The following is a 13,958-nucleotide window of genomic DNA, read 5'->3' as shown; positions in this document are numbered from 1 at the left end:
GGATTATTTGTCTTGCAAACACTATTCTTTCTAGGTTCTATCTGTACACTTGGGAACTACTGATACAAATTCTTAGGGATTGATAATGGACAGGGAAGGGGTTACAAAAGTTCATTCTGATAGCAATAAGGGGCAGTGGCAAGAAGCAGAGATGGGGATGCCAGATCTTATAAAATTTGGAACGCAAGGAGCAATAAGAAGTAAAAAGAAAATGAATAAGTATACATATCTAGTTGGTGACCTGTGCCATCAGACTGCTGCTCTCTCTTGCAACACTCTCCATTCTACTCCATTCTACCTCCCACTACCTTCTCACTGGCAAGAAAACAACAACTACAACTAGCTCTTCTATAGCACTTTCCATCCATGAATCTCAAAGTGCTTTACTGAGGAGAGTAGCATCTTTGTGCCCATTCTGCAAATGAGGAATCTCTATAGATGACCTGATTCACTCTGCTCCCAGCCCATATTGATATTGTTTTCCCCTGTCATGAACAGACTTTCTAATATTTCCATGATCTAGTCTCACTACATCTAATATTTTTCACCCATTTGTAGGTTCATGGACTCCCTCTGGTTCAATGCTCACGATCATTTCCGCCCTTTGGAAATGCTCCTCTATTAGCATATATGCTCTCCCCCTCTTTTTGCAGTTATGTCTCTCATGACCAAACTCCACAATCCACTTGCTCCTCCCATATTTCCCATTTATTAACTCCCCAATACACTCATCAAGAGACAGAATTAAATTTGCCATCAAGGATCTTAGGATAGACATGTGCACTAGACAGCCATAAAAATACCATACAACATTTTGCAACACACATTGGGTGAGCTCAGATTCTGGAGTTGGTACATGCTTACCTCTACCAGAAACTGAAACAACCATTAAATAATGCACCATGACTTACCCAATAGTCCCCTTCTCATTTGACTTCCCCAGCAAAATATAATCCCCACCCCCAGAAGTACTGAATGAGATAAAAGCTTGACACTTTCTTGCTGGGCAAGTCGGCTGTTCTCTAACCCCTATCCCTTCATGCACAAGACAACCTTTTATTGGATGTGATGCCAATGTTGCTTTGCATTCATGCATAAAGAGTGGCTATTAATAAGTAACAACATTATTTGTTATGACATTTTGCACATGTATAGTGTCTCTAAAACAACAATTTCTACAAATACTAAGTAAGGCTCCCAATACACATTTTTAAATGGGTAAAGCTGGGTCAGAGACTGGCTCAGCTTCACTGTACCAGCTGAGCTATACTCTGTACAAGTTCTGGGGGGAAGAGGGTGGTTTAATGCCGCCCCTTTGGCTTCCTGATCCCAGGACCAGTAGATCCCCAACCCTGATCACCAATGCAAAAACAAAGCACCCTCTGGGCTTTTCTATTTTATATTAGTGGCATAGGGCTGTAAGGGGCTGTGTCATGGTAGCCGGGTATAAGAGAAACATAGTGCCCCCCTTTTCCCAGGTGTAGCCTTGAGTGGGATGCTCCATAGGTCAGTCATTTAGCCCTCTGCTCAGATATTTTACTCTGTTATTTTAAAAATCACTTGTATTTTCTCCACCAAGTCTACAGGAGAAAATACTGGAGAAAGAAATAGACTGAAAGCATTGGGATTTCCCCTTGCAGGCAGTGACATCTGATCTCAAAGTAATAATAAAAAGTCCAAACCATTACAATAGGTTATATTTGTCTCCCATGAAACCAGTATCATTTGAACTACAGTGAATACTCTTTTCCTGATAGTGGCCATGACATTCTGAAGAAGATTGGCTAGAACTTAAAGTTAGAATTCCTGTGGATGGTGAGAAGGTTATGATTTGGGTGAATCTAGGGTTTATGGTTGAGCTGTTGTTTAATCGCCACCAAACCACAGCAACACTGGTGGTTTCCAGACTGCCAACCAAATAAATGTGAAAGAGGATATGTATATGTAACCACAGTCTCCAGACGATTAAGAGACTGGAGCCAATTTAACTCTTGCAGTAGCAGGTGCAACTCTTATCAACTTCAACAGGCGCTGCCCCCATTTATGCTCAGAATTAATGTTATCATTTGAAACACATTTTTCAGGGGCATGGTTATAGTTAGTGTCAGGTTTAGAGCCGAGTCAAGATGGAGGGTCTGATCTTGCTTTCATTGTGTATCTCCAATACACGTTGACTTCATTCTATTTTCCCATGACTGAATGGAAACGGAGGCCATCCCTCTCACACCTCAGATCCTTTCAGGTCAGGTTAATGCACACTGGAACTCATCAACACTACAAACAGAAACAAGTTAAATGTGACCACGCTGTGACATGCTTATCTCATGCAGTTACAGCTAGAATTACATGGTTCAGCACTTTTCCCCAACACAACCATGTGTCCTATCCATACCTAACACACTGAACCATCTTGTTTAAATCAGTGCATTCTGGGAAAAAGCTGGGCATCTATCCCATACTGGCTCAATTGCCAGGCAAGCTAGGTGTTTTTCACATGAGGCATTACAATTCAGGCTGTCTTCTTAATCGGAGGCCATCTTACACAAATACAGTTCTACAGTTCAGAAGACCTATATTAGGACTTGCTAAGAGCTTGACAATCATGCTATGGCCCTGCTATTCAGCAACAGAAACACTGTGCAGAACTAGGTGTTGACCATGTTGTGGGTGGACACCAACCATGTATGTTATCAATCATCATGTTGTAACCTGGTTCCAAACTCAGTAAAAATCTGTGTGTAGATAGAACCAGATTGGAAGCTCACATGGTTCCTGCTTTTGCTCCACTTGCTATTTGGTCAGAAGAAGGAAAGATTTGAATCTCAGTGGTTGTCAATTCATCCTGTTCATAAGCATTAAATCCACACATGTGATATTTAAAAATAAAAGGGCGAGGAAATAAATACATACATAAAAATGTTGGTAACTGATCAAATGAAGGCAGCAATGCCCTGTTTTCCCATCGAATTACTCACATCCTGCAGCGGTAGAGTTAGGGACCTCAGTTGCGTAGGTTTTGGTGGATCCAATGTAGTATATAAATCCAAATGTAGGGACATATTGTGGAATCCTTATTTTCATGATGCTGAATGGGACTAGTCATGCCAGTATGTGTTCACCAATGTCCCTAATATCTAGCACAGTGAACCAGCTTCTCCTGCCCTTTTCCCTCCTTCTTGGTTCTCTCTACCACAAACATCAGCTTTAAGAACAGCCCTTTTCTGATTAATAAAAGTAAATACAATTATAAAATAATTCTTTGCTGAAACCAAATATTTGAGACAGATTAATTTCTCATGAAATCTCAGGTTGCATTCACAACCATCATGTTTACTTGTGATGGATAACAGGAGAGAATTAAGAGATTTATTGTAAAACTAATTATTCACAGGAAGTTCAAGTCAATGTTGTATTATCCTCTGACTCATAGGTATTTGCCAGTCATGGTGCTGCACAGTGTGGTTTTTCCATTTTTTTTTTAAAAGGAGAACATTTTAAATATTCTATTTCTAAATTTAAAGAAATGAAAAATCACATTGTTTTATAGAATCAGAATCTCATACGGCTAAAGATCATTTTTTACTGTCCTGAGTTTGACACACACAGGACATTGGCATTGCTAGAGGCAGCTGTGTGAACACAGCTATTTCCCCCTTGCACTAGGAGATTTTTGTAAGAATTCTTCAACTTTTGTGTAAGGTGAAAAATCAATGACATTTGCCCAAGGTAAAGTTTGCTAGTGCACATAGCTTCTTTGTGGTGAAAAGTGATACATGTCCACCTAGGAACAAATCAGTATGGAAGTTCCATGAATGGAAGGGCTGCAGAATGTGCTGTAATGCTTGTCAAATGTTTTAGGATCCGTTTGGATGAAAGGGGGCTTCAAACTGTTGTCACCTTGTGGACCCCATGTTAATAGAAAGTCTCTCACTGACAATTCCTCTCCCATTCATGATCACTTACTATCCCTGTGGGGGGTTAAGAAGTTTTAGCAAAATTGTTTGATTAATTTTGCTTCTTTTTCTGTTATTAATTGCCTGCAAACAATTGAAATTTTTCTTAAATTCATTTGTTACATAAAATTGACTGAATAATTTCTGCTGATATTTGATGGGTAGTGTCTGAGTGGTTTGTTGTGAGTTTTCAGAATCTGAAATTCAACATCTGAGCTGTTTTGATTACAACCAAAGCTCACATTATATGCTTTTGTTCTCATGATTGGATAAGGATAGAAATTAGGTTTCCGGTGTGAATGAAATTCACTTCCCACAAATATTTCACTTTACAATTTTCCATTTCTGTGAACATTTCTGCCAAAAATAAAATAAATAAATAAAATAAAACCTTTCATACCCTAGAATATTGGTGGGAAGCAAACACAAATGGGATGCAAACAAGGTCAAAACAAATTTGTTTTAATATCCAAATGAATATTCATGGAAATCTTTTGCAGCTTTCACCCAGCTCTAAATCCTGGGAATCTGCTAGAGGCCTGCATACCACATCTCATTCAGAACAGTGAGGAAAAAGTGTTTGATGGAAGCAAATTGGCATTGAGGAATGTGAACCTTGAGCCATCCTGTACTTTTTGGGCAAATTCTGTCCAGGTACAGTGTGCTAGGGAGGGAGGGAGAATTCCAGTAGCTTTTTCCCTCCCTCTCTACTGCATCCAAGCAAGAACAGGGAAGTCCAAACATTCTCAGGAGGACTGGAGAGAGAAAGATGGGGAGAAAAGAGCAAATAATTCTCTCTGCAGTGCTCCGTGGCTGCAAGGAAGTGTGGGCAACTGGCTTTGGGATATGGCAAAAGCCTCGGCACCATCCTGTATGAACAATGTCCTCAACAATAGGCATTGTGTGGCGCACAGTGGGGGTTGGGGAGAGTTGGATCAACCGTAAGTAACATAACAGAATATATTGCCCCTCTGCTGCTATCACACAACTCCCCACAGTGCATCTTGTGGTGTATTAGAATATGTGCTAAAATGATAAACTATCACTTTAAATTGTAAGGGGTTCCCTGGTCCTGGTTGCAGTCTCAGGGGTCGGGGGCTCTGAGATCTGATTCCTCTTTGGAGAGTCTGCAAAGAGCCTGCCTATAGCAAGGTAGGTTGAGTTGTGCCTCTCTGCCTTTAGGCAGCAGCCAGCTTTGTCTCTCTGTTGTGTGAGGGGGTTCTGGATTCTAAGAAACCTAGTAGTGTTACACTGCAACCTTCCAGGAAGAGTATTTTTGTTTATTTCTCACTTCTCTGTGTGTGTGCTGTGGGCATTGTGACCAGGGGCGGCTCTAGACATTTCGCCGCCCCAAGCAGGGCGGCATGCCGCAGGGGGTGCTCTGCTGGTCGGCAGCTCCGGTGGACCTCCCGCAGGCGTGCCTGCGGAGGGTCTGCTGGTCCCACGGCTTTGGTGGACCTCCCGCAGGGACACCTGCGGGAGGTCCACCGGAGCCGCCTGCCGCCATCCCGGCGACCGGCAGAGCGCCCCCCGCGGCATGCCGTCCCAACCACGCACTTGGCGTGCTGGGGCCTGGAGCCGCCCCTGATTGTGACAGATGTTGCAATATCATGCAGTAACTTTGGGGATTATGTTGTATTAAGTTTATGTATCACTGTGGGCCAGTAATTATATATCACAGCTCTTCCAGGAACCAAAACCAGTGTGTGTTTGGAGGTGATTATGGTGACTCACTCAGGTTGTAATTGCCTCCAGCAAGGGTAACACCCCCTGGGGAGGCTTGCCCGTCCTGGTTCAAACTAGGTGTTCCAGAGACCAACAGCCAAAGAATGAGCATTTGGCATAAAAAGGCTGTTTTTGAACTGATGCAGGGCTGCCTTTCTGATCCAGCAAATGTGCAGGACCTTCTGTCCAAGGGAGGCACCAACGCTTGCAGAAGGGCAGGAAAGATTTTGGCCTTCTAAGGCCCCATGAGACTGATGAGTGACTGCTGGTATCTTTAGTTTGTGCTTGCTTAAGTGTTATATTTATTGTGTTTTCTCTGTGAAGCTTTCTAAGCAAGCACATTTATTCTTAAGGTGAAAGAGCTGTGTGATGATTTGTAACTGCTAGCACTACCCTGGTCATAGCCTGCAGGGAGAAAGCAATACACAGGCCCTGGCAGACTGGCTTGCTGGGGATAGCACAGGGCAAGGCAGAAAGCTCTGCAGCCTTAAAACCCCTGTCTCAGACCCATCAACTTTAAGGCCAGAAGGGACCACCATAATCATCTAGTCTGACCTCCTGCACATCGCAGGCCATAGAACCTCACCCAACCTGTAATAGACCCATAACCTCTGGTTGAGTTACTGAAGTCCTCAAATCATGATTTAAAGACTTAAGGTTATGGAGAATCCACCATTTAGTCTTATTTAAACTTGCAAGTGACCAATGCCCCATGCTGCAGAGGAAGGCGGAAAGCCCCCCCACAAGGTCTCTGCCAATCTGACCCAAGTGAAAATTCCTTCCTGACCCCAAATATGGCAATCAGTTAGACCTTGAGCATATGGGCAAGTCACACTAGCCAAACATCTAGGAAAGAATTCTCTGTAGTAACTCAGATCCCTCCCCATCTAGTGTCCCATCACCAGCCCTTGGAGATATTTGCTGCTTGTAGTTGCAGATCAGCTATATGCCATTGTTGGCAGTCTAGCCATAGCACCCCTTTCATAAATTTATCAAACTCAGTCTTGAAGCCAGTTAGGATTTTGCCCTTACTGCTCCCTTTAGAAGGCTGTTCCAGAACCATACCCCTCTGATGGTTAAAAACCTTAGTCTAATTTCAAGACTAAACTAGTTGATGGCCAGTTTATATCCATTTGTTCTTGTGTCCACATTGGCGCTTAACTTAAATAACTCCTCTCCCTCACTGGTATTTATCCCCCTGGTGTATTCATATCTCCCCTCAGCCTTCATTTGGTTAGGCTAAACAAAGCCAAGCTCTTTGAGTCTTGTCTCATAAGGTAGGTTTTCCATTCCTTGAACTACCCTAGTCGCCTATCTCTGCAAAAGTGCAAACTTAAAAAAATTAACAACCCTAGTTGCAGATTTTGTTTGTCCTTCTATTTAGTTAAAACTGAATTAGCTCATGGTCACTCGAACCAAGGTTGTCCTCTACAGCCAGTTCTTCTATGAGGCCCTCCCTACTCATCACTACCAAACCTAAAATGGCATCACTGCTTGTTGGTTCAGCAACTATTTGATGAAGAAATCTAACAGCTATCACATCTAGGCCCTACTATTATTAGTAGCACTTATCTCCCATAATCACACAATTCCCAGTAATATTTATTTCATTAAGAACATTAAAGAGGTCTCTATCCATATGCAAATTGGATCATGGGGGCCTGTAGCATAAGCCAAGCCCTCTCCCAGGGAAACCTCTAGTACATCCATTCTCAAACTGGGCTGACTTAGACTTGCTGGGGCCTGGGGCCGAAGCGAAAGCCCAAGGGCTTCAGCCCTGGATGGCAAGACTCAGGTTACAAGCCGCCTGGTGTGGGCTGAAGGCCTTGGGCTTTGGCCCCCTCAACCCAGGACAGTGGGTCTCAGGCTTTGGCCCCGCTCCTGAGGTTGTGTAGTATTTTCTGTTGTCAGAAGGGAATCATGGCGCAGTAAGCTTGAGAACCCCTGCTCTAGTAGCTTTCTTCCCCAAAGTGATTTTTGACCCAAACAGACCTTGTCTTATCCATTCCAAAACTTCTAATTTCTTTAGTCCACTTCATCGTTAATATACAATGTTACTCCACCACCTTTACCTTTATTTCTGTCTTTCCTGAACAGCGCATATCCTTCAATATCTGTGCTCCAGTCATTACTACTATTCCACCATGTGTCTGTCATCCCTCTATCAGAATGGAGTGGGACAAAGGACCTGAGACCTGACTGGGTACTCAGTGGGATCTCAAGAGGCAGGGAGGAAGACACAGGTTCAGTTACCTTGCAGCTGTGACAGACATAACACCTCACATTAGTAAGGCCAGAATTGTGTCTTTAATAAACAGCTCTTTTGCCTCTATGGCTTGGCTCGGCAACTAACTGAGAAACTCAGCTTTGACCTCTCTCTCTTCCGCCTTGATATGGAATTCTGAAAAAGGAAAGACCAGCTGATTTTTGGAGCTGTGGCTCAGCCCAAGAAGAGATGTGTGTAAGGATCAAAGAGTTTCCTCTGCAACTTTGGAAGAAGATGCCTTCACCTCCTCTGCCACAACACCCCTGCATTTTGCTGGAACCACGGAAGAAGAAATTCCATATTCTTCACCTGTTCCTCCAATGTTTTCATTCATTTTCATTGCTTTTCCTCCTATATGTCCTTGAATAAAGTTTGTTTCTTAGCACAAAGGGCAGCCACTATGTAACCAGCTTACTCATTATTGCCAGTACAATTATTAAGTGCTTGTTGAACACAGTAAGCACGTACAAAAGGGAAACCTTTGCTGTCCACACCCAATCTGATATCATGTTATCCTGCATTATAACTGTGCACATTTATGCAAGTACCTTGTGTAAACAGTGACGATTTTGCCACCACACTCCAGTACATGGAGCCTTATAAATGAATAAAAACCAACAGTGAATGAGACACTTCGGAAATCATAATTTTTTTTTATTTAGAGGCAACAAGTAATCCCATGTGTGTGAAGAGTAAATGGAAATCATTCTCCAGCTTTTACAACGAATAGTCAGGCATTGAAAAGATTGGTTTTTTTTTGTTTTTAAATGTTCTGCAATTAACTAAGGAGTAAGACTATCCCTCTAGGAGCCAAGGTCTTTAACTGGCATATTCTGATCTCATCTGTTTTCCAATGGGCAGTAAACCAGTCTAGGGTTTTCTGACACAGACCAAAGTGACAGAAGTTGTCAAAGTGACAACTACAAATGCTTGCTAACAATGCCTTCACTAGTATCAGACAAAAGGAGAACTAAAATAAAGAAAAGAAAATGAAATATCAAGAACTGTCACAAAACAAATTGTGACTTCACATAATGTCTGTCATATCAGCAATGACAGAAAATATATTTCATACAGGGGTCTACCCAACACAATATTATAGTACCAGTAGGTAGTTTTAACCTAATGATAAATCCCTTGTATGGATCTATACTCTTTTTTCCTTTGTTTTGCCTTTCAAGAAGAATTATTTCTTAATTATTTTTATTTCAGAAGAATTAGTTGCAATCAGGACCCCTTGTGCTAGGTGCTGTACACATAAAAATAGCCCTTACCACAGAGAGCTTTCCATGTAAACAAGGAAATCCTGAGAAAACAAATTCTGTTAAGACTTCCAACCAAGAGCAAAAATCCTTTGATAGGCATCTTTGGGTGCTATTTCAGACTAAACTCCTGCATCGCGAAAGTCTTGCTTTATTGATAATTTCTCTGTATTCATGTCATATGGCATCTATCCTTCATATTCTCTAAATATAACCACTTGGAAATGGCTCCAGACTATTACTAGAGTTTAGCTATCCAGAGTCATGTTACCCTTCTCTAAAGAAAATAATTCTTAAATACTGCTGAGAATTTGTCAGTGTGAATGAAAGATAGTTATTTAGCCCTTCCTGACTCATCCTCAAAAGGAAACAATAGGTGTTGTGAACTCCTTGTTTATTTTAGTACATGGAGTTTCTCTATCTGTGCACACTAGGTGCCCTACCTTACTATTTATTCCCTCGTTTTCCCCCAGTACCATCATTCTACAAATAGGCACCACAAAACCTTGTCTGTGTAAGTGAATGTCATTTTGGTAGGGTAAACATAGGGGGTATCTGCTCTGATTGTTTTCAAGGGAAAGGCTGATGTTAGAAAACAGCAATTTAAGGTGAATGGTTTTAATAACTTTTTAAAGGAAAATTGTGGCAGGCTGTGGCCATGAAATCAAATAATAATTGTATTTATATGTATTTTTCCCCATAAATTCTTGTATCTGTTCATGAGTGTAATAAAAAACATAATACAATACCACCCTCTTAAAATACAAACATGTAGGGTATGTCTACACCGCAATGACAGAGGGGGAGTACAACTCTTGTGGGACATCTCCAAAAATGTGGGAGTGGCACGTTTCAGCATAAGATAAAAAGTGATGAGCAGGACAAGGAGTGTGGAGGACTTGCATTACTGGGAGCGTTGTTACTTGGCTGGGGAGTTACTCCTGCCTGATAGCAGAAACAGAAACAATATTAACATGAACATCCTTAAGCCTCTGTTTGCAAGGAGCTCCCCTGTATCTCTGACCTTGTCTTCACTGATAAAAAAACATATTTTCTACCTCGGGGTGACTAATGAGCGTGGGCTATCCTGAGGTAAACACGCAGTGGAGACATGGTACTGTAGTTTTACAGTGAGAAACGCACAGAGATAAACCCCAGCTTGGGGTATGGGGCTGACCTCATCTAGTTTACCTTGCTGTAAAGCTAGAATGTTTGGTTTTCATTGTGTTCTGACTTTGGGATAGCTCACACATGTTAGACTAGACCCACTAAATCGACAACCACTAAATCGATTGCTGCAGCGTTGATCCCCTGGTAAGTGTAGACAAGCCCTCAGATACACGAGTGCTATAGAAAACCCAAAGAGAGCTGTATGAGGCTGTTGAGATTTTAGGGAGCATAGGCTGCCAAAGAATTCATAGGAAATGTTTTAAACTGCAGAAAACAAATTCAGTTGTATCCACAGGCTTATGCTTTCTCTGTAGTCAAATAGATGCCAAGCTCATACAGTGTCCGATGTGCACTCAGGTGTGGAGGTTGTGGGATGAGTTCCAACACAGATCTTACTCTTCAACTGCTAAGCATATAAAGCATATATTTGGCCTCTTAGAGTTGGTAGGGCAACTCCCACCTTTTCCTGGTGGGTGGGTGGGTGTGTGTGTGTGTGTGTGTGTGTGTGTGTGTGTGTGTGTGGGTGGGTGGGTGTGTGTGTGTGCTATATGTTCCATTCCACGCATCCGAAGAAGTGGGCTGTAGCCCACGAAAGCTTATGCTCAAATAAATTTGTTAGTCTCTAAGGTGCCACAAGTACTCCTGTTCTTTTTGCATATAAAGAATATTCCTGTCACCAAAATCAGGGTAGAAGCTTAACTGCAGATTATAATGCCTTTTGTTTGAGTATAATCTACCTTCCCGCTGTTTTCCATACACTATGTCTTCATCTCCTGAATCACCAAATATTTTAATCTGTACTAGAGCTGGCTGAACCTGTTCAGTAAAAATCAGAACCGGCCTGCCTTTAGTAGAAAGGATTTACAATTTAAAGCCTACAATCCTCCTGCTCATCTTCCTGTCAATCACTGCAATGAACCATTTGTAGTGGAAGCAACTCCTACTCTCAGAGAGAAAAACTGGTCTAAGAAGAGCCAGTTCCATACACTGGCAGCCCAATAGTTGAGTAAATTGCTAGGCCGTTCCTCATCTGTAAAAGACAGAGGACTTCTGTATCCAGGGATATTCATGAAGCAACTTGCAAGAATATTAAATTAATAAAAATAAAATAGAAAGGAAAACAAAGGATAGCGAAGAAAGAAGAAAGGAGATAAAGATAGAGAAAAAGTTAGGGAGACTGACAAGAAGGAAGGGAGAGGAGGAAAATGAACAGGGCAGTTTTACAGGCTGCTTTTGCTGGACTTAAGCGGAAACCTCAACTCTACAACTCCCCTAAATTCCAGTGATGGCAAAAGAAGGGTCAGATCTAAATGCCTGGGTCTGAACCCACTCCTACAGTTGTGGACTTGGTTTAGATGTGAAACAGATCTAATCAAATTTCCACCATTCAAGATGGTTGCTATTCATCTGACCAGGTTACTTCTACCCAGTGTCACTTGGGGGCTGATCCAAAGCCCATTCAAGTCAATAGGAAGACACTATCTGCAATGGGCTTTGGATCAGGCACTGTCTGAGCTGCATTCCCAATGTTTGCTTTGCTCTCTGATGCAGGTTTTAAAGCTTCGAGAAACATGGATTCTTTATTATGACACAAACAGAATTAAATCTCACCTCTAAATTAGCAAAATTAAACATGTTATTGCCAAGCACCATGATGCATAGGGATATTATTCAATACACTTTCCACTGGAGCCAAGGACTAGGTTCATGTTTTATGGCTACTTCCTGGGTAATTAGCAATGAAATGAAAGCAAATGAAAGGAGCAAAAAGGTTCCAGTTTAAGACTCAATTAAAATGAGCCATTTAATACACTAAAAGCTACTTTGTACTGTATTGTTAGTCCACAATGTCAACTGCTGCCTGTGCCATTAAATAAATTAAATGTATTGAGTTTCAGTAAAAGCTTGCTGGTTATTCAGAAACGATCTCTGCAGTTCTGCGAGATCAACCCTCCATTACAGTTGCATGGAAAATGAGGTTAAGGGAAGCTTTCCTGTTTTACACTCCTGGCATTTCAACGTGAGTTTTGGGTTCTAAAGAACTTGAAACTCAAAGTGACACTCAGCTGAAACCTGTGAGATTCAGCTGACTTCAAATAAAATCCCCACAAAGCCACATTTGTTTTTTTAATTATCTCACTGACACTGTACAAATCAGGTGTGTGGCCAACTGGGCCTGATTTTATAATGAAAGGTTCATGACTGTTGTGTAGACAAGCTAAACAGATTGGAGATTTTAACCTACATAGAAACCAGAGGTTTGGCCTGCTTTCAGATTCTGTGCCAAACATTTCACAGTGCTCTTTCATGAATATTCATCTTATTTGGCAATTTTTGTCCCCCGCCCCCACGTAGTAATCACTATCGCCAGAGAGAAAATAGCACATACAGCTCTTTCCTGGCAGGATCTGGAAAATTACAGGGATTAATTATTACATGTAAATCAATTGTATTGTTTTACAGCTGGAGTTTATCTCAGTATAGTGTTGCTTAACCAAACAACTTGCTAGCATTTTCAGTTTCTTCCTATGGGAGGCCTTTTTAAAAAAAATTCTGAATCGGTCACAGTGGTGTGCAAAAATATTAATTACTGTTCCATTACAGAGCAGAGAAAAGCACCTAGGGTGCAAAAGCACTGAGGACCACATTTAAGTGGCTGGTTCATGGGTGCACATTAGGGGAGAGCAGGGAGTCCAGTTCCACTGTACATTGGGCAGCCAGAATTCTGGCACATGTCGTTTCTGAGCTCAAGTTTCAGGGGGAGTCAGATCATTACCAGTTACACTAGATACTCCAGAAGAAATGTGACTGAACTAGGTGAAACTATGACCTTATCCCCCGTCTATGAAAGAAGATGGCCAGTAGGTGCTCAGGTGCTACACCCTTTCAAAGTGGGTAGCAGTTGGTGATTCCGTGTATGGTCCCATACGGCCCTAAAGGAAATGGGCCAAATTCATCCCTGATGTAACTTCATTGGCATTAGTAGAGACTGAGAATAAGGACCTTAAATTGCAAAATATATTACTGAGTCACAGTATTACGATCCAGGGAAAATAGTATTCCTATCAATATTATTTGATTTAGTACTGGAATATAATTTTTAATGTCACACATACCCCATCACACCTTTTCATGATGTTTTGTGTGGAGCCAGTTTGGTGACCACTTCCATGGCAGCTTTCTCCCTGGACTCCACTTAGGGAGCTGTGTATCTTTTTTGTCTCCATTGCTACAAATGCCATCCTTCAGATGTAACCAAGAGAGATTCTGTATGGATGTCAAAACAAAAAGTGGGGTGATCAGGGGTGGTAGGAAGGAAGTTGGGGGACTGCTCTTCTCTCAATATTCTTTTAAATATTTGATATGATTTCCTACTACTTGGCTGCACAGTGTGTGTTTTTAAAATTTGCTTTCTCCCTCTCCCTTCCTGCACGGGAGGGGAAGGGGAGCCACCCAGGAGATTGATTTTCCTTCCAATGAGACAGATAGGGACTCCCAGCTGCAACTGCTTTTCCTCCCCCACCACATGCTTCTGATGTTCCACCTACTGTTAGGCAGATTTGGAACCCCAGCACTCTCCTA

Source organism: Mauremys reevesii, linkage group 2 (genome assembly GCF_016161935.1).
Source record: "Mauremys reevesii isolate NIE-2019 linkage group 2, ASM1616193v1, whole genome shotgun sequence".
Classification (NCBI taxonomy): Eukaryota; Metazoa; Chordata; order Testudines; family Geoemydidae; genus Mauremys; species Mauremys reevesii.
The sequence above is the reverse complement of the archived record's forward strand: the minus strand, read 5'-3'. Positions refer to the sequence as shown.